General features: G+C 37.1%; 1 long non-coding RNA gene across 1 annotated transcript; it reads right to left on the bottom strand.

Moving 5' to 3' along the window:
* Positions 1–19,684: 19,684 nt before the first annotated feature.
* On the bottom strand, positions 19,685–21,179 carry LOC140595056 (uncharacterized). Its single transcript, XR_011996451.1, has 3 exons — positions 20,532–21,179; positions 20,102–20,154; positions 19,685–19,996 (listed from the first exon to the last, which is right to left on the bottom strand). It is a non-coding gene; the product is annotated as an uncharacterized lncRNA (long non-coding RNA).
* Between the last annotated feature and the right edge of the window lie 268 nt (positions 21,180–21,447).

Genomic DNA, 21,447 nt, shown 5'->3' with positions numbered 1-21,447 from the left:
TTCCATTAACATGGAATAGATTTACATTTATTTGTGCCTTCTTCAATTTTTTTTCATCAATATTTTACAGTTCTCAGGGTACAGATCTATTATTTCCTTGGTTAAATTTATTTCTGTTCTTTCAGCAATCCAGTCTGTGGATCCAGTCTGTGTCATAACTTTGTTATGACAAACTAGCAAACTACTACTGTACCATATTAAAATATAAAGTATTGATATTATTTGATTACAGAAAAACATTCTAAATGATAAAAGTTAGTTACCTTATTTTTTCTTATCCCTTCCTTTTGACTTAGACTAAAGATTTGCAATTGTAATAGGCAGTATATACTCTAAAAAAAAATTAATTTTCTCCAGAAGAGATATTCAGAGAAAGTGGTTAGATGTTGAATATCTGAAAATTCGTCTGCTTATTTCATCTTTCATAGCATGGTGGTAAGAGCTCCTAAATCATGAGGGAAATACCTGTCTGATGCAAAGACAGATGGTGCCAGAAAAGAAAACACTAGGGGGCGGGGTGGGTGGGAATATATATATATATATATATATATATATATATATATATTTTATATATATATATAAAATGGCCACATTGTATCATAGAATGAACCAAGTAAAAGCCAGACTAAAAGAGGTTAAGATAGAAGAATAAACCCCAAAAAAGGAAGGAAGAAAAGGAAAAAGAGAGTAAAGGGAAGGGAAAAAAGAAAAAAAGAAAAGAGAGGAGAGAGGAAAAAAGAAGAAGAAAGGAGCAGGTTAGGAGAGTGAGAGAAAAAAAGTCTATTATTTTTCTTCTTTCTTTATTGTTACTAATAAAAGCTCATGGAGAGCACTGGGTGTTATTCTGTATGTTGGTAAATTGAACACTAATAAAAATTAATTTATTAAAATATAATAAAATAAAATAAAATAAAATAAAAGCTCATGGAGTTCTTCCAGAGTGGAAGTGTTTGTATGGGTTGATAACAATGTTTTGGTGAAAGTGGCTGATGTGCAAAAAAAATAATACTGTGAATGTTCGTAAAATAACATATTTAGTTTGCTCGGTTTTTTTGCAGAAGTGTTCAAAACAGTGATGAAGAGTGGGGGGCGGGGAAGTAAACGGAGAAGCAGAAGTAAATCTCAAATATGATGACTTTTCAAAAAACAGTAATGCATAGAAAACCAGAGAGAGGATTTTTCCTCTACTGATTGGTTTCAGCAGTATTGTGCCTTTCAAGCACTTGTAAATATTGTTTCCAATAACCATTTTAATTTTTGTTACTGAATGATAACAACTCATGGCTGTCTCCTTCTCCAGAGTGCTGCCCTCAGCCAAACAAGAGCCACCTTGCCTAGAAAGATATTTTTTTAAAGGAGACATTATGACATAATTTCTGTTCTAGAATTCCTCTAGGGGAGATTGAAGTTGAAATCACATTTTTTGCTTAGCGTTTTATCCCCTGCCCTATCCTGCTTCCTTCCTTCCCCTTACCCTGAGCATATTCCTGCAGTAAATCACTTCAGTTAGATACTCCGTTTCAGGCTCTGTTTGTGTTCTAGGATATGGTCCTAAGAAGCATCTAAAGATGAGATTCTGGAGTTGGATACTTGCCTGCTGAAAGGCAATGAGGACACATTGAGGTAACATGTAAAGTATTCATAGTCACTGGTTTGCTATAGGAGTGCCATTGTTAAGTTTCACTTCCAGTAAAGAGTAAAGACTTGTAAAGGCAGGCAAAAACTGGTGCTATGTTTTGGGCATTTGAGAAGCATAGAGAAATAGCAGATGCAAAGATTAGAACGAGTTGCTAAGTGTTACCGATTCATTGAAAAGAAAAACAGTCTCAGATTTATTCATCAACAACTTAAAGCAAAACATGAAAGTCAAAGCACCTCTTTGGCTGTCATTTTTTTAAAGATATATTTATTTATTTGAGAGAAGGAAGGAGGGGGAGAGGGAGAGGGAGAGAGAGAATCTCAAGTAGACTCCCCACTGAGCATGGAGCCTAACGTAGGGCTCAATGTTATGGGCCCAACATCATGACCTGAGCAGAAATTCAGAGTTGGGCACTTAACCAACTGTGCCCCCCAGGCACCCCCTGTCTTGGCTGTCTTTAAAGAGAACTTCATTTTCTGTTATTGAAACGTTGAAAATCAGATATAGGATTTAATTATAAAGTGGCAGAGCCACAGGGAAGGCTAAATTCTCATTCTGGCAAATCTCCTATGATAAGGTCTGGGTCTGATGGGGAAGTAGAAGGAAAATTTAGGACAGGGATAGCTGAGTAGATGCACTGCAGAACCTTGGACCTCTAAATTTTTGACCCACATTTTCTTACTGGAAGATAGACTCACCTTCACTTCCTTGCTTGAGGCCTATGTGGAGGACTCACATGAAGCAGAAACCTTAGATGACCATATTGCCCTCCTCAAGATCTGCCTCCATCTCCTTGGTTCCAGCCACATGGTTAAGGTCGAATCTCTATATAATGAGATTAGAAAAATGCAAGGCTTGCTGAGGGTGAAAAGAGAATATATGCTGAAGTGGCTATAGGCCCTGGCTAATATGTCCCAGCAGGAACTGAGGAAGTGAGTGTATCTGGAGAGTATTGGATCAAGAGAGATGGAATATAAAACTGAATATGGGCTCCCTGCATGGAGCCTGCTTCTCCCTCTGCCTATGTCTCTGCTTCTCTCTCTCTGTGTCTCTCATGAATAAATAAATAAAATCTTAAAAAATAAAATAAAAAATAAAACTGAATATGGGTGTTTGTCAATATGGGGACATTCTTCCATAATACAGGACTAAACATCTTGGTCAGGGCCGTGGGTAAGTGCTCCAGTATGCTACTGGGATAGTTCTTGGAAGCTTAGGGAAAAAAAAAAATGACCCATATTAAACAAAGTAAGGATGTCAGATTTGCCATGTTATTTTAATGGGAGAAGGGATAGAAAGGCTCAGAGAAGTGGGCACACTAGAATGGATTCACTATATAAAACTGGAAAACCCTCCCTTTGACCATGTTCAATTTCAGATACATCTGATTTTAAAAGAAGTAAATTCAGATTTAATTTCGGCCAGTGCAAGACTTTCAAGTTTGCTTTGATTTTGTGTTGTTCCTACTAATGTGAGAAAGATGGTGATAGGTAAAAGGAGATGCTTTATATAGCTTTATACGGAAGGGGCATGAAGCGCAGGTGTCCCATCCCAATGCCTTCTTCTGGTCCTCAAAGATCTCCACTAAGGTATAGCTCTTTTTTTTTTTTTTTTTTAAGATTTTATTTCTTTATTCATGAGAGACACAGAGAGAAAGCGAGAGAGAGGCAGAGACACAGGCAGAGGGAGAAGCAGGCTCCATTCAGGGAGCCTGATGTGGGACTCGATCCCGGGTCTCCGGGATCACGCCCTGGGCTGAAGGCGGGCGCTAAACTGCTGAGCCACCCAGAAATCCCAAGGTATAGCTTCACTAGATTAGTCTTCAGCCCTTCTGTTTATTGTCTCTATTAGACAGCTTAAGATAAGTTCTCCACAATTACCTGGAAAAGGCTTTAAAAATACTCCTCTATTTTTTAACCATTTGGGTGAAACCAAATTTTCTTTATATACTTCAACCAAAGCAATGTGCTGCAAAAGATTGAATACAGAATAGATATGAGAATTCATCTGTCTTCTATCAAGCCAAACTTTAAAGATATTTACAAAAATGTAAATACTAGTTTTTTGTTTAGGACAATATAATTGTTTTCCATAAGAGCATGTTATCTATGTTAACATGTAATAAGCCTATTGTTAATATTTTTAAATAAATTAGCAAATGAATGTTTTAAAATGCTTCATTTTTAGCTTATAATACAGTAAAAATAAATGGATATTACCCATAGTAACAAAAGTTCTTTGGAGTCTTCAATAATCTTTTAGAGTATAAAGAGTACACAACAACACAACAAATATGGGTATTGCTGGAAATGCTATTAGCCCCATTTTGCAAAGTGTAGCAATTAAATCTCTTCCCTCAGGTCCTCAAGGGGATACATATTTTAAAACTCTGGCTCCAAACCTCACACCACTCAACATAACCATGGCTCCCTGAATAAACATGGATGTTCAGAATCTGTACAGAAAGAATTTGAAGACAACAAATTTACTGAACAAATTTTCTGTAAGCTCTCATTTTAAAATACAATAGGCAATTCATATTGCAAATTTCCTTTACTTCCCCCCAAGACTAATTTTATTTTATTTTATTTTATTTTAAAGATTTTATTTATTCACTCATGAGACATACACACAGAGAGAGAGAGAGAGGTGCAGAGACACAGGCAGAGGGAGAAGCAGGCTCCATGCAGGGAGCCCTAAATTTTATATTTCTCTTTTCAGACCTGATTATCTAATTTCTTTCTATATTTTTCTGAAAGAAGATGTTCCATGGGAGGGCTTATTTACTAACTTTGATTAATTTAATAATCACGCTATAGATTCAGTAAAAGATTTATGAATCCATGAAACTATTCATAAATTGAGGGTCAAAATACTTAATATTTATAATTAACAAAGACACAGTCCTGCTCTACACCTCCTTTGTCAGATTATATCTGAAGGAATTGCATCCATTCTTGGCCATGACACATTTAAAAAGTGCCTAAAGAAAATTGAGCCGGTTGATAAACTGGATTAAAAGTAGACATTTTACAAAGAAATTTGGAATGATTAGCCTAGAGAAACATGGGCTAAGGAGCATGACAATGATTGCTCTCAACCATTTAAAGAAAAGAGTCATTAGATCTCACCAATTTGTCACCAATTTGTGAAAGCTACAAGCTTTCTGAAAATAAAGAATTTCCCATCCCTGGGACTATACAAGCTAGGCACACTATAGAAATGTCACCATCCTCCTCGTTCTGGATGCTTTCACTCTAACTCTTCTTGTTTGTTATTTAAATACCCTCCACATCTGAATCTGAAAGTGATGTTGAATTAATGAGAGCAACTATGCAATTTAAATCATATGAAAAATCGGGCTTAAAGTTAATAATCTATGAGAATAAAATAGCTTTAGGTATGTACCATATTTTTATTTGTATAAACACATAGTAACGCTCTTCTCAGACATTTAAGAATACCAGGAAATACACACAGAACAAAATGAATTAAGGTTTAAGATGGTGGTACTAGAAATTTAACAAGCCAACAGAGCAAATGAAGTTATCCTCTGAACTTGAAACCAGGGCCCAAAATAGGTTTTAGGAAAAGAAAAAGATTTTATTTTCAGTAACTTTTATTAAGAGTGTTGTATAGATTTAACAGAGATGGGCAAGAGAATAGAAAGAACAGATGAGTGGGAGAGGCAGGTTATAATTTACCAAGATATGAAAATGGAAGGTCTGTAGCATAAAAAGGGCACCCTTTCTGGGCAGATGCAGCCTCCACCTGTGGGCAAGAAAGCAAATGTGCATGCCAGCTGTTTGGATTACAGTCCCCACTAACCTGCACATCCTTAAGAAGCTTGAGAATAAAGGCATTTGATTTTCATTTAACAAAAAAAGTGCTCAATAAGTATAAATTCCGTGCAATTTTTAAAAATATACCTGTTACCCCAATATGCTTGACACTGTATATTGTTAAAACAAAAAAGGACAACAGGCCCAAAATGGAGTCACTTATATAAGCCCCCTGTCAGCAAAGAATTAACACCTAATTTAATTGAGTTTCTGCCTCTCCCAGGAATGTAACCTTTAACTAGTCAGTCTGGAATTACCTGGTCAGCACTAGTGAGGTAATATGCTGAGTAGACTGCTGCTGTCCCCAAAAGGAAGGTGACGTTGCCTAAAGCAATCAATCCACTGCCAGAAACTCCCTATTCCCATCCTCTTCTGCCTATAAAGCCTTCCATTTCGTACAGTGTCTTGGAGCTCCTTTCTATTTGCTAGATGGTATGCTGCCCAATTCATGAATCATTGAATAAATTAGGCCTTCAAATTAGATCTATTAGATCTTCAAATGTACTCAGTCGAATTTTACTGTTTAACAATATTTAGGTATATACAGATGATCTCACTCTTTAAACAAAAAAAGTATATAGAATTTTCACACCAATGGTTTCACCAAGGATTTATCTTTATGTAGAATTTTGAGAATTCAATTCCAGACACTTCAAAGAAGGAAGCATTCAATAGTAATTTTTAAATATTAAGTGATTTTTCCAAACAAAGTGGAATAAAACTGAAAACACTTTAAGTAAACTACAATAAAAATTCTTCTAGAAAAAGGAGAAAACAAAGCTGAAAATGTATCTACAGAGACTCGATCATTAGGATCGAAGCCAAGCAGGAATTAAGGCATTCTGGCCAATAGAATAAAAGCCGTTTTTTTGTTTTGTTTTGTTTTGTTTTTAATGCTACTTATCAAAATTCAGGTAACTTTATAGTTCCTCTCCTAAAGATATAGGAAATAGCAGATGATTTAATGGGGAAAAAAATGAGCCAATATTAAGTTGTTAGCTAAGACTAATTTTCAAAGAGACATTATAGGTTATTTTTTAAAGAATATTGGTCCAAACATTAACATCTAAGAATTAGACTGCTGAAGCGGTGTGTCCCTCTTTTGAAACTATGACAATAAGGCCAACATTTTGCTGATCAAAGTAGAAATGATCATTTATGAAAGTTCCTATGGAGCCAGTATAAGTATTAGTATGTTTCATTGATGAATCTCAAGGCAGGAAAGCATCAATGATGAAAAACAAAATAATGTATTTGTGTCGATTATTACTCACAGTTGAACAAGATCGACACCAAATGGTGTAATTTCAGGCCTGTGAAAGGGTGGAGTGTAGAGAGGAAATTTGGAAACCTGGCCAAAATAATTATCCTTAAAGTCTGCCAGCAGAAACATAAATCTCCACTATTACTCTCTCCTTTGATTTTGCACTTTGAGAATCCTGCACTAAACTGTGCAGCTTGAGAAAAGAAAATAAGCAGACGCTTCTGACATATAATTTGAGAAAAGCAAGCCCTCTCCTCTACCCCAAAAATATCTCCACAGCTAGTCTCAGATTTTGCACCCCATAATTAGATGTGCATTCTTCCTGGGTCCTGAAGGGCTTTTGTGTTTTGTTGTCTTGTGCAACTGGAAAACATTCCTGGGAAGAGTAAATCTGTCAATTCACACTTTAGAGAGAATTAGTTACTAAAGAAGGGAGTGAGAGGTCTGAAGCAACACAAAAGGAAAGCACTAAGTAGGGTACACCTGAGCCCGATTTCAAATATTTCTCAGCTGTTCCCAAGACTTTGTAAACTGACATGCATAATACTGTTAGTAACAATAAATAATGCTAACTGATCATATTCTATGTAGCACTGTACCAACCCCTCACATCGTGGGCAGCCGATTTGAAGTTTACCTGTCAAAATGTCCTCAGAGGCTCCAAAAATACTTCATTCATTTTTCTAGAACTGAATACAAGTCAGTTTATGCCCACTAATTGAGGAAAAATATAAACATGCCCAGTCAAAGTAATTCCAGGCGCTTCTCATTTTAAAACAAGTATATTCAGAATTTCATCTCAGACAATGGCAACTTGCAACCTCCCCCTTGATTTCATCTTTCTCTCTGTTAGAGGTGTGAGATGAGGATAGGCCCAACTCGATGCCTTCCCGTGTGCTCCAAGGCCTCCACTGTGAAGGTACAGTTTCTCTAGCCTGGTTTTCAGGCTCTCAGGTTAAGTTATTGTCTCTATTACAGACTTTCACTGGCCATTTGGAAACTTAAAGGTAAGCAATACTTTTTATACATAGGCCAAATCCTCCTTCCATCTCTGTATTGACTCTAAGGGGGAAGCCCAGGGCAAGTCGGTAAATCCCAGGAAATACCAGGAATGCTGAAGGTCTCTGTTAATACTGCACAGGGATTTTTCCACTACACATGCATTATTTTTGCTTAAACTTGTCCATGTTTTCAATGGCTCATGAGTGAAAAATCAGGGATTTTCCTCAGGTGGGGACTGACTTCAGGGTCTGAGCAGTTACATAGCCCTATTTATAAAATCACTCAGAGGAGCAACAAAAACACCATCCACTATTAACACCTCAACTTTTAATTCACTAAGTCCAATGACTGGTTAAATCTGATGCTCTAACAAAGGTCTAGGATACAGAAAAGAAAAGGTGGAGGGGGGTGGGAAATACCAGGTGTTACTCTTTAAGAGAGACCCTAGAAATACGCTAAAATGGGCAACCATGAAAACCTTCCTGTCAAAGTTGGATGCTCTTCAGGGGTTGTATCCATTTGGGAAGACAATTCTCTGAGGGTCTCTCATATTTCTGCACTTGTGTGCAGAGCCACTCATGGCTTTTGTTCTGGTTTGTCTTTCAAGACTTTTGTATAGTAAACAGCCTTGGAATATAGAAATGGTCTCTTCCTCTAGAGGAGGCAAGCTTGTTTATTGTCAAATATAATAAAGATAATGTCTCAGGCACCTGGGTGGCTCAGTCCATTAAGCATCTGCCTTCAGCTAGGGTCATAATCCCAGCATCCTGGGATTGAGCCCCACCTCAGGCTCCTTGATCACTGCTTCTCCCTATTCCTCTGCGCCTATCCCCTGTCTGCTCTCTCGCGCTCGCTCTCTCTCTCTCTCTCTCTTTCTGTCTCTCACACTCTGTCTCAAATAAATAAGTAAAATATTTTTTAAAAATAAAGATAATGTTTTCCCTCAAGGCAAAAGTTGGGGAGGTTTGTTTGCAGTGCATTTAAAAAGATTTAGGTTTCCTAAACTGGAGTTGCCTTAGCAGTGACACAAGCTCATTGCATGTGCAGCATCTACTTGGGCTGTTCCACTTCCCTTGTGACTTTGGGAACAGCAGAAACACATGTGAACATGAAGCTTATGCTGCATTTTGTGCCATGGGTAACAGTCATTTATCTCCAATCCAGGAGTCTCATGTCCTCTCCCAACATCCATGAAATTGGCAGGCTAATCTGTGGGTGTGCGAGAACGGTAAAATCTCAGAGCATTCACAGTTGCTGATGCCCATAAAATCTTGTTCTTGCCTTAAGGTAGCCTTTATTATAGTTATTCTATTTTGGCCTATTAATATCTACCACAGGTTATAAACCATTTGAGAATAGTATATCATACAATTTAATCAAAGTTGTGAAGTGGTAACAAATAACTTCAACTATTAGTGACTAAACATTGGTGTATTGATAAATATTTAACAACAAGCTCCCCAGAAATAAAAGTCTTGATCTGTAGCATTTGGCAATTTTCATAATGTAAATACTCCCACTTTGGGCAATTTTAAGCTACTAACATGGCATCACCTAATGCAGAATTGGGAGGAGATGCATGCAATCATTTCCCACAAGCCAGTACAAGCCAACTAGCACACCACTGGCTTTAAACAACAAAGGTTTACTTTCTTGCTCACAATACGTACTTTTTGCAGTTCAGCTTAATTCTGCCTAAGGTCATTTTCATTCCAGGATATAGGCTGAAAGAGCTGCCTTTTTTTTTTTTTTTGGAACAGGCCAATTAATGGTAGAGGGAAAAGAGTAAGAGTGGAGCCGTCAGATGACTCAATGACTTTGCTCGAATTGGCATAAGTCACTGCTACTCACATTTTATTGGCCAAAGCACATCACTTAAGCAGGCATGTCAGTGGGTTGGGAACTATATTCCCCCTGTCAAGACAGATCCAGTAAGGAGGGACAGCAAGTATTTTGACACTAATACAAATCAACAATGATGTGTCTCATGTCTTACTTCTCTTTAAATTCACACCACCCAAGATAATATTTTGCACATAGTTAGTACTAGGTTAATGATAAGACTAAGTAAGCAGTTAGTGATCACTGAGTCTTAACGATAACATTAGAAGGGTAAGCTAAAATGTTTGCTGTGGGGCGCCTGAATGGCTCAGTCTGTTAAACGTCTGCCTTTAACTCAGATCATGATCTCAGGGTCTTGGGATTGAGTCCTGCATCCAGCTCCCTGCTCAGCAAGAGGATCTGCTTCTCCATCTTCCTCTGCCTACCACTCTGCCTGCTTATGCTCTCTCTCTCTCTCTCTCATTCTCTGTCAAATAAATAAACAAAATCTTTAAAAAATAATAAAATAAATAAAATGTTTGCTGTAATACCAGCTACTATTGTGATTTGAACTTTGGTTTCCTTTATTTCAGTCTCTTCCCAGAGGATTACATAGCCCTCTCCAAGGAATGCAGTATATCTAGTAGTTAAGACTGTTAATGGCATTGTTTTGGACTTATGAATAGATGGAAATATGAAGAAAACCAAGTGTTTGCTCTCACTTAAAATCTATCAGGAAACATATCCTGAAGCAAATAAATAAATAGACATATAATATGCCATTCCATGATAGGTTCAGTGAAGAAAAATAAATATTTCACTAACATTTATGAACCCATTTTTATAAACATTTATGAAACCATAGCAAGGGTACAAAGGGAGTCTCACCTCTATTGCCTTTGTTCTAATTAGTAATTAAATCTTCATTTAGCAAAGAATATGAAATTGCACAGATTAATGACATGTAGAAGTTGTAAATTTGATCAAAATAATTTTCCTTATAATGTTTCTTTGGGGTAAATCCCCAGTAGTGCAATTGCTGAGTCATAGGGCAGGTCTATTTTTAACTCTTTGAGGAACCTCCACACAGTTTTCCAGAGTGGCTGCACCAGTTCACATTCCCACCAACAGTGTAAGAGGGTTCCCTTTTCTCCACATCCTCTCCAACATTTGTGGTTTCCTACCTTGTTAATTTTCCCCATTCTCACTGGTGTGGGAAATGTGGTTTTGATTTGTATTTCCCTGATGTCCAGTGATGTGGAGCATTATCTCATGTGCGTGTTGGCCATGTCTATGTCTTCCTCTGTGAGATTTCTGTTCATGTCTTTTGCCCATTTCATGATTGGATTGTTTCTTTGCTGTTGAGTTTAATAAGTTCTTTATAGATCTCATTCATTTGGGGAATATAAATAATAGTGAAAGGGAATAGAGGGGAAGGGAGAAGAAATGGGTGGGAAATATCAGAAAGGGAGACAGAACATGGAAGACTCCTAACTCTGGGAAACGAACTAGGGGTGGTGGAAGGGGAGGAGGGTGGGGGGGTGGGGGTGATTGGGTGGTGGGCACTGAGGGGGGCACTTGACGGGATGAGCACTGGGTGTTATTCTGTATGTTGGCAAATTGAACACCAATAAAAAATAAATTTATTATTAAAAAAATAAAAATAATTTTCCTATGTGTTTTTATTGTTTTGATCATTAGTTAAATCTCCATTAAATAATTTGTAATGTGTTTTCAAAAATTTTATGTGGGTTGTACTAGTTGTTTCTAGTTTTTAAAAATTTAAGCACAGGATGCCTGAGTAGCTCAGCCATTGAGCATCTTGCCTTTGGCTCAGGGTGTGATCCCAGGGTCCTGGGATTAAGCCCCACATCAGGTTCCCTGCATGAAGCCTGCTTCTCCCTCTGCCTGTGTCTCTGCCTCTCTCTGTATGTCTCTCATGAATAAATAAATAAAACATTTTAAAAATAAATACATAAAACATAATAAAAATAAAAATTTAAGCAGTCTGCTTTTTTTGAATTTTCCTGTTTCATTTTTCTTTTCAGGTTCTTTTTATTTTGCGGGATCCATTTTGTATTTTTGAATTTCTGTCATGTTTCCAACTTGTCCTCATTCCTAAAGATCTAAGGAATAAAAAATATGCAATGATATTCAATGTATTCAATTTGAATTTATATTTTATCCAAAATATAAAAATTAAAATTATTTTCATTCATGTTTTCAAAAGTGTTCTGTTTTTTCTTAAATGTTTAGAATTACCCATTAAAAATCCAAGGCAAAATTCAAAACTATGATTAATGGATTAAAATTTTAAATTAATAAAGCCAATATTTGAATTTATTTTTCAAAATTGTAATGAAATCTTACTGAATTTTTGTCAGAGAAGGAAAACTATTTGCAACTTTACATTTTATACCTAATGCCAATGCAAAGAACTAGTATTATGCTTTGTAAATTATGTTTAGTTCTATATATAAGTTTAAAAGTAAATACAAATTGTTTAATATTGCAAAATGTCTCTCGAGTCCCACATGCAACTGTTGTTCTTTAGGTCCCACGTGTCATTTTTCTGAACCTGAAAAATATATTTATTTATTTATTTATTTATTTATTTATTTATTTATTTGAAAAATATATTTAAAAAAAGAATCACCAGTGATGCATGGAACAGAAAAAAATGCAGGGCACTGCTGGGAAATCATGTTTCATTATGCAAGAATTTATTGTATTCATGTTATCTGAAAGAAAGGATTTGAGAAGTTAATGAATCTTAAAGTTCTTCCCCTGCCTTTTGAAGTCATGTCAGTCTCAGATGTTGGCAACAGGACAATCTGCAAATATTCACAGCACTCACAGTATCCAGTTGCCTTTTATTATAAAGACCGTGCTAAAAAATGTAGAAAGACACTTTCCTGGGGCCTGAATATGTAAGTTACAAGAATGGATGTTTAGGATGGGGCTGTGTTGGCAGGTGCTGAGAAATGGCTCCCAAGTGATAAAGATTACCTGTGTATCCTTTAAAAAATCTGTTTTTGTGTTTTTGTAATATGGGGGCAACTCTAAAGCATGGAACCATGTAGTGCCTTGTAGGCTTTGGTGAAAAGTTTAGATTTTATTTTAGATGGAAAATCTTTGGAGAATTTTGAGCAAAAGTGTGACTTGACCTTGTATCAATTTAAAAACTATTTTTCTGAATGCAATGTGAAGAATGGATTATAAAACAGCAAAAATAGAAGCAGGGAGACCAGTTTGAAAGCTATTGCAATGGTCAGGTGGAACATGAAGATGGCTTAGACAATGGTGATAGATGTGATAAAAGTGGTCCAATTCTGGAAATATTTTGAAGGCAAAGCCCAAAGGATTTGTTGGCTCAAACCTCCATGCATTTCTTTCTTTTTTTTTTTTTTTATCTCTACACATTTCTAAGATTATTTTTCTTCACCTTGAAAGGGGACCATTTTTAAAATTTGGATTTATATAAAGAGTAAACGTGATAGTTCATGTAAAGTTATTCTTGTGATGTCTGATATATAACAAGCATAGAACAAATATTAACCATTAAATTACCTTTAAGGCATCACCTAATAAAATCACTTTTCTCAAATATACTTTTTTCAGCCTCTAGATTTTTGCACATTTATTTTTCTATAATTAGAAACCCATTGATCCTATTCTTTTCTTGTCAAACATCCCTATCTACCAAGACTTTTAATACCAAAAAGCTTTCCAATCTCAAAAGAATGAAGACAAAATACTGAAAATGATAGGAGATGAGTTGATATCTGGGGGACAGGAGATCTTAATCTTCATGAGCAGTTATCTATTCTACTAATTACCTGTTAAATCTGAAACTGACTATTGAGTACTACAGAATACTATTTCATTGGCAATTCATTAATTTTTTTTTCAATCTCACCCATATGCATGAATAGATCCACAAAGATAAAAACTAATCTTGTCAAGAGATGCATAATGAACTTTGCCTAACTGCTCCAGGAACCTTCTCTCCTCTCATGAGAAAATATTTTGCACTGTATTACAGAAACCTTATATTGAATAGGGCTTATATATGCTACACACCAATACACTGGAAAATTAGACCTAGACTACATTATCACTATATGTTTTACAATTGGTTGGGTCATAAGTAATTCTCCATATTGAGGTTCTGAGTATATTCTTTCAACATCATAGAACTAAAGTTGTCTTTTCAAACAGAGGACAAATCATAAAGCCTATTACAGCCTAAAACTAATTCTTCGTTTTTAACAGTCTTATCACTAATTATTCAGTCTAAAGGGGATTTGCAAAGTAAAGATAATTTATTTGTCAGAGCAAGTAAACTGATGTGATAGTCAAAATGGTTGCTACTGTAGTCATTACTGATACAATCATAGTGAGAGAAAAAGGAACTTTAAACTTTGTGAACAATAAAAGCAGCTGGCCCTTTTAGCTGGCAGTTCAATTCAGTTTTGTAAGGAAAATGCATGAATCAGAAAGACACTAAATTCTCAGGCAGAAGCACCAAAAGGAATGACCCATGTTATGGAGCAGATAACTCTATTAGCCCCTAAGACAGACACAGAACTGCAGAGAAGAAAAAATATACGTAAAAGGAATCACCAGGGATGCATGCTTTTATCTATTTTTAAATGATCGAAGGAAATTCCCCTCTGATGAAGGATACTGACTTCTATGTTCCATTGCAGTTGGCTGCATCTAACGTTCCTTCTTAAACACATATATCTTGTGCCTAGCTCCATTCCATAAATGTTGATTTTTATCTATTTTTTCTACTAGATTGTGAACCACTTATTGAAGTAAGGAACACCAAGAAAGGTCCAAATAAGGATACGAGTGATTCGGTTTCAGACATACTAAGTTTGAGATGCCAATGAGGTAGCATAAGCAGCCTATTTTACCAAATAGATCTTCCAAGTCTGGGACACATTCACATTTCCTTGTATGTTGATTTTACAGCTCAGATCATTTTATATAGGGGGTGCTCAATAAATATCTGTTAGTTGACTTAATAACTAATGAAAATTTCATTACTGGATTTGAAAGCTGATTATTTCATTCTGCAACATAATAAAATTTATTCTAGCGTCCTGCTTTCAAAGAAAGAGATCACATCATCATGATCATCATATAAAGTAGATGATCTCTCAGTGTCTACAAAACTTATCTTTATTAACAGAATGCTACTTTCACTTTATTACACCATCTAAAGAAATGTGTATTTCAAGAGGACAGTGTTCATTCTAATAAATAGAGTTGCACTACATGTCAAGAATTGCTGGGCCAAGCTGTATTCATGCGAAAAAATTTCTAAGAAAGGAAAAGGAAATAGGGAGAGGAAGGAGGCTGACTCAGTAGGAGGCTGTTTGTTAATTAGTAAATATGTGCTATACACATATTGAGCCATGTGGCTGCTTTTTAAAAAAGCAAAGTACGTGGAGAAATTTCGGCTGTTTCCTGAAAATATGCTCACTTACACTTCCCCAATGGAAAGATTGTTTATTGACTATGAAAACTGAGGACTTTATTTTATTGAGAAGAAAGAGATAAAATGGGGAAGGGGGAAGTAAGTACTAGGGAGTCATCTCAGCAGCAAGCTGAAAAAGAGAAAATGTTCGGGGCTAAGGGCTTGTTCAACAGAAACATGTAGATCCATATTCTTACCAGAACGGCATATCACATTTTTTTCTTCTTAGAAAATTTGCAAAATCAGAGTTGAGGACAAAATTTGGGCGTGGAGAGAGTGGGAGGTTAGTGACTGTTGTTGGCACCCTGTTAAGTTTTTCAAGTGTATTTAAAATGTAGACAGTTTAAACAAGGACTGCCAGGATCACCAGGGTTTGGACTGTTGTCCAGGCCCTTAGCCCATGACCATGTCACCGAGTTCATGGACTTTTGTTTATTTACTTAACAAATATTTACAGAGAACATACTAAGAGCCAAATATTGTTCAAGGTGCTAAGAACACAGCAATGGGGAAAAAAACAGATTAATGTCTCTGCTCTAAAGGAATTTACATTTTCCTGGGGGGAGGCAGGACAATAAGCACATAAACAGGATTTTCAGATGGTGATAAGTGCCATGAAGAAACTAAACTAGGGTGATGTAATAGGGAATGACCTTGACAATCAGTAGAATAAAATCCCCTCCAAGGTGCCAGACTGGCTCCATTGGGGTATGAGCAATTAGAGTCTCTGTGGGGATCACGGACCATTCAAAATCCAAGCATATGCAGAAGACAGGGTATTCATCCCTATTGGACAATTTTAAAAGCTCCTGACTAGTCCTAGACCTATACTGGCTACAAAAGGCCCTTCATGATCCAGAAGCAACTGCTGTCCAATAGCTCTGAGTTGCTCTGAAATTATAGGCCTCTTACAGCAGATGCTTTTGACTAAAATAACTGCTCCCTCCAAGCATGCCCTGATTTATGGCTGGCTTAGTTTTCTTGATTGCCTTAATGTTGTTGATATCAAATTCCATTTAACCTTGAGCCTCACCTCCTTTCTCTACTGCACTACCTAGGATATCCAGCTTTCTTTCAGCAACAAGGCAAGCTTGACTAATCCTATTTTGGGCCTAACTCTGTCTAGTTGTAACTTGGATGAAACACGCTACTGACATGCCCCACAATTATGACATCCTTGGCAGAACCTGGTCATTCTTTTCCCCATGCCAGCACCAAGACTTTTGCCAACTTGCCTATTTGCACAAACGCTCCAGCAGTGCTTTTTACATCTATACTATCTAGGATATTTTGCCAACTGAGGTTAAGATGTTATGCTTTGAACACTCAGTAGTAAAGGATCTTGACTAGGATATCTAAACCAAGATTGCTAATTTGCAGAGGAAAACCCTACCCATCAATACCAAAAATGTCAACTGTCTCAGAGGTATACCCATGGGCACAAGAATTCAAACTAAGTGACAGAAAAGTCTGACTTAGAAAGCAGTAATGGTTACTGGAGCAGCAGCATCAAATCGGTGCCAAAATGGCTCCAGGGCAGGGCAGAGGCTCATGTTAAACTGAAATTACTCAGGAACAGAAACTAAGAGACTTTTGAAATAAACCTGGCTGCCTAAAGGAGAAAGAAAGGTAGGTATGGATAGAAACATGCAGAGAAGAGAAATGGTGCTGCCTGCGAGAAAAAAGAAGAAAGGTAGCTTGTCTGAAGTCGTGTTTTCTAGCAGTTATGAGGCCTAGTAGTACTATCTACAGTTGGATTATATGAGATTCCCACAGAGCCTTCAAATAAACTCCCTTTCACCTGGTCTATTAGAAAGTTTTTCTCAGCACCCTACGCAAATATTTTTGGAGTCAAAAGCTACATAGCCATTTCAGGGTATCTCAGATTCTTTGGTATAATGATCACTCCCCAGCCTAATGAGTCTCAGGAAGTTATTCCCATGCTATTTGTGCTTCCTCCACCTGTGCCCATAGGTCTACCTCTCAGACAGTTGACATTTTTTGGTACTGAAGGGTAGTTCCTCTCTGCCAACTAGCAGGCCTAGAATTCAGCTATTTCCCCTCAAGACTCTTCACCACTAAGTGTTCAAAGCATAACATCTTACCCTCAGATCCTCAGAAAAGAGAATCTGATTGGCCCAACTGTGCTTTGGCTTGTTTTTCTCTGAGTTATCTGTCCAGTCAGCTGTGGTAAGACCCTAGAGTTAAGTATCTTAAGACCCTGTACTATACACATGGCAACCATGGGTGTGGTCCAGGGAGAGATTTTCTTAGATGGAGGGCAGGGTGAGGTAGGCAATGATTAGCCAACAGGTCCAGTGACACTATAAAGTCCAGTCCTCAGTCACAACTACCAATGAGGCCACACTTTCCAGGTCAATGACCATAAAGAATCTTGTGTCTCCAACTTATATGAATGCTTAAATTGTCCATTGTTAGTGAGCATGTAGTTCTAAATGTTTCTACTTTCCAAAGGCAAATCAGATTACAGACATCCTAAAGATAGATGTTTTGTAAATCTTGATCTAGCAGAATTAGTCTAGCTAAGCCAAAAGCTGTGAAGCAATGGTGAACAAGAATGTGAATAGAAAATAATTATAAGGAGCTGGAAAATGGTGGCAGGCTTGCTTGCACTTACATATGCTGGTTCATCTCCTTAGAATGTCTTTCCTTCCACCATTTTGGCAAAGTCTCCCTAATTCTTAAAGACCTAGGTTAACCATCATTTCATCTGAAAGCCTTTTCTGAGACAGCCCAGTTTCTTTTCTTTCAGGCAAAGATCATCAGTCTCTCTTTTGATCAAGTGCAACATGCACACCGTTTCAATTTTTATTTCAGGAATCCTCATGCTAACTACATGTATTGCTTTACAACAGTGTGTCTGCAATGCTACTTTAAGTCCCTTCAAAGCAGAAACCCTGTCTTACTTGACTGCGTGTTCTTGGGCAGCTCAGTGCCTGAAATAGAGTTGGTATTCAAAAATTGTTGATTGAATGAGGAAGAGTAAAAGAAAGTATATTATTAGTTTGGCACAAGTGTAGTCTGAAGAATATTCCAGATAATTGAAGTTTATACCTTCAGGAATCAAAACTTTTAAGATGCTTTATAAAGACAGAAATCCTTATAAATTATCTTACAGATTTTTCTGCCTCATGAAACAAAATGAAACAACATCATAAATACTTTCTAATTTATTCAAATTCCTCATTGGTTCAATTATTCTATTCTCTAATATATGCTTAAGAAAGCTTAGTTCAGGCACCACCTCCACCAGGAGGCCTTCTCTAGCCCTATCACATCAGACTCCCCTAGATACCATCTTAGATATTCACACAACCCACTTGTATAGTGCTTACAATACTTTATGGAAATTACCTGTTTATTCACATGATTCCACTACTTCATATGGTGACACGTGTTCTATTTCCCCATTAGGCAGTGGATGGCTCTGAGCACAGCACCCCACCTTATTCATCTTTTCATTGCCAGGGCCAAGCAGAGCACACCAGGTGTCCAACAAATGTTGAACTGGAATGAACGTAGTAGTATTATAAGAGGGTTTTGAAGTGTGTAAAACTACTGATCTCTACACTAAATTATTCTCAGTTTTTTTTTCTAAAGTATTAAAATTTTTTTATATTGCTTCTGTTTTTTTCCCAATTATATCATTTTACTCCATCAGGTTAACAATCTCTAGAAAGCCCTTTACATTCCTTTTATCAATCCAATGATTTCTAAATTTTTTAAAGAAAAGATTTTATTTATTTATTTGACAGAGAGAGAGAGCACAAACAGGGAAAATGGCAGTCAGAGGAGGGAGAAACAGGCTCCCTGCAGAGTAGGGAGCCTGATGCAGAACTCGATCCCAGTACCCAGGGATCATGAGCTGAGCTGAAGGCAGTCACTTGCTTAATTGACTAAGCCACACAGGCACCCACCATTGAACCTTTAAGACTTGACTTTGGTAAATTAGAAAACCTTGTATCATTCTTCAGCCACAATATAACATATTAATAAAAATATTTTCAAACACTTGTTTTTCAAATACCTTTTCCATAATACCATTTCCCTAAAATTGTTTACTTTCTGATTTACTGTGAAAAAGTTTGCTTTACTTTGATAATTCCTAAAGAATAAGCATGCTTGTTTTTAAATATTTGCTAAGTAGCACTTTATTGATAAGTCATTTGTCATCAGTGGAAAGGTTAGCAAATTTTAAACACTTATCTTTTTGTAAATAAAGAGCTTAATTTATCTTTAAATTCTACAGCAGCTTTAAGTATTTTTCAAAGAAATGACCAGTAAAATTCTCTGTGGTAGCAAATATCATCATTACTCTCTATTTCATTACAAAGGCATGTAAATATGTGACAATACTTTAAAGGCTCATGATTTTATGAAATTAAGAACCAGTGTTGATGCACTTCTGGCTTCAGTTTCTGCGATGAAAGAAAAGTTGCCTATGAATATAAAAACATTACCTAGAATATTTTTGAATTTTCACTTGCAGGCAAAATATCAGGTCCATCATAACATATATCTCCCATGAAACATTTTAAAAAGAAATTCAGTAAAGATTTTCTTATTGCTGAGAATTTACCTTTTTCAGTAAATTATTTCTTTAAAGCTTTTCTTTAATTTCTAGTCAGTTAGCATACTGTATAACATTAGTTTCAGGTGTACAATAAATTCTTCTTTTTTAAAAAAGATTTTATTTATTTATTTATTAATGAGAGGCACAGAGAGAGAGAAAGAGAGGCAGAGACACAGGCAGAGGGAGAAGCAGACTCCATGCAGGGAGCCTGACGTGGGACTTGATCCAGGGTCTCCAGGATCAGGTCCTAAGCTGAGGGAGGCGCTAAACCGCTGAGCCACCCGGGCTGCCTAAATTCTTCTTTTTGAGGCACAAAATTGTGATTTGATCATGAATTTTCTTTCTGAAATACAATAGAGAAAATACAATCTGAGACACAATAGAAATGCTGACATAGCCACACTATTCCACCACTCCATGAGTTCTAATGCTACATAATTTGTCTTACCTGTTTCTCAAAGTCTTCAGCTTCAACAATGCTTTCTATGAATTTTTCCAGCACTGGTGACCAAAAAAAAAAAAAAAAAGTTGTTAGTTTGCTGGCTTATTGCTTTATGAATTATTTCAGCCTTATACACTCTGGAAGGAAAAACAGTTTTCTAAGTGCTCCTCCCATTTTTTCCCTAGAAATTGTTTCTTCTCCATCAAACTTATCTCCATTTTGTTTGTCTTTGTGGAAGAGCAGCTTAAGACCACTCAGTGGTTGTCGCTGCCCATTCAGTGGCCTGAGCAGTGGGAGCTGCAGACCAGTCTGAGCATGCTCCAGTCTTCGGTAGGGAACTGCTGAATAGCCACAGAGGGCACCTGCACCCCTTCACGACAGTCTGTTACTCCAGGTTGAGTAGCGGTGACCTCAGGAGCTGGAGCAGTCCACTCACCCTGAAACTCCTCCTTGGTCACAGCCTTTTGGGCAGCAGCCTGCTCTTCCTTTTCATTTCTTTGGGCTCTCTGTAGAAGTTGACAGCAGTGGTAACTTCCCACAGATGTTCAGGGGAATGCAGTGCCTCTGCATTCGCAGAGCCTCCTAGGCCAGCATTCAATCACATCAGACTCACTGAGTGAGCTCCCTTTTGTTGCAAGGGATGTCAATGTCCACATGGTGCAGAGGAGCATCTGTGTCACACAGAGTGATGGTAGGTGGGTTGACATAACATGCCTCTGTGAGAGGCTGGAGTTGGTGCTGGGATCAGTAGCCACCAGAAGTCTCAGTTCCCAGAAGGCTGCCTGGGTCTGGTTAGTGAAGTCTCCAGGAGTGGGGCAGCCAGCAACAGCAGTGGCTCTAGTAGCAGCAGCACACTTCAGCACAGCTCACTGGCCAGGGATATGACATTGACATGAGCCAGGTTTTCAATGGCAGCAATGGTATAAGCTGCCAGCAGAAGCTTCTCCCAGGTTCTCTTCAGATTTATGATACAGATGCCATCACATTTCCTTTTGTAGATGTACTGTTTCATTTGGAAATCAAGGTTGGTGCCAACTAAGTAGGTTCCTGCTGCAAGGAATTTGAGGACATCCTCCTCCTTCGTTTGCAGCCATCAAGTGCTCCGGATATTGTGAAAGATTCTCTTTAAGACAATGCTATATGGACCCCTCCCTGCATGATGTGGAAAGCCCAAGAGGTCTTTTGTAATAAATAAACTTCTAAACATTTGTTATTAAGTTTAGTGACGTTTCACTAAGTGCCAGATTGAGTAACACTTGACTTTGAAGACTTCTGAAAAAATTGCAAAAGATCGTCTTTATGTTTTGGATGCTTAGTTTTTTAATGTCTTGCTAATTGTGAGCTATCTCAAG

The sequence above is a fragment of the Vulpes vulpes genome, chromosome 13 (assembly GCF_048418805.1).
Source record: "Vulpes vulpes isolate BD-2025 chromosome 13, VulVul3, whole genome shotgun sequence".
Taxonomy (NCBI): domain Eukaryota; kingdom Metazoa; phylum Chordata; class Mammalia; order Carnivora; family Canidae; genus Vulpes; species Vulpes vulpes.
This window is presented reverse-complemented; position numbering and strand designations above follow the sequence as displayed.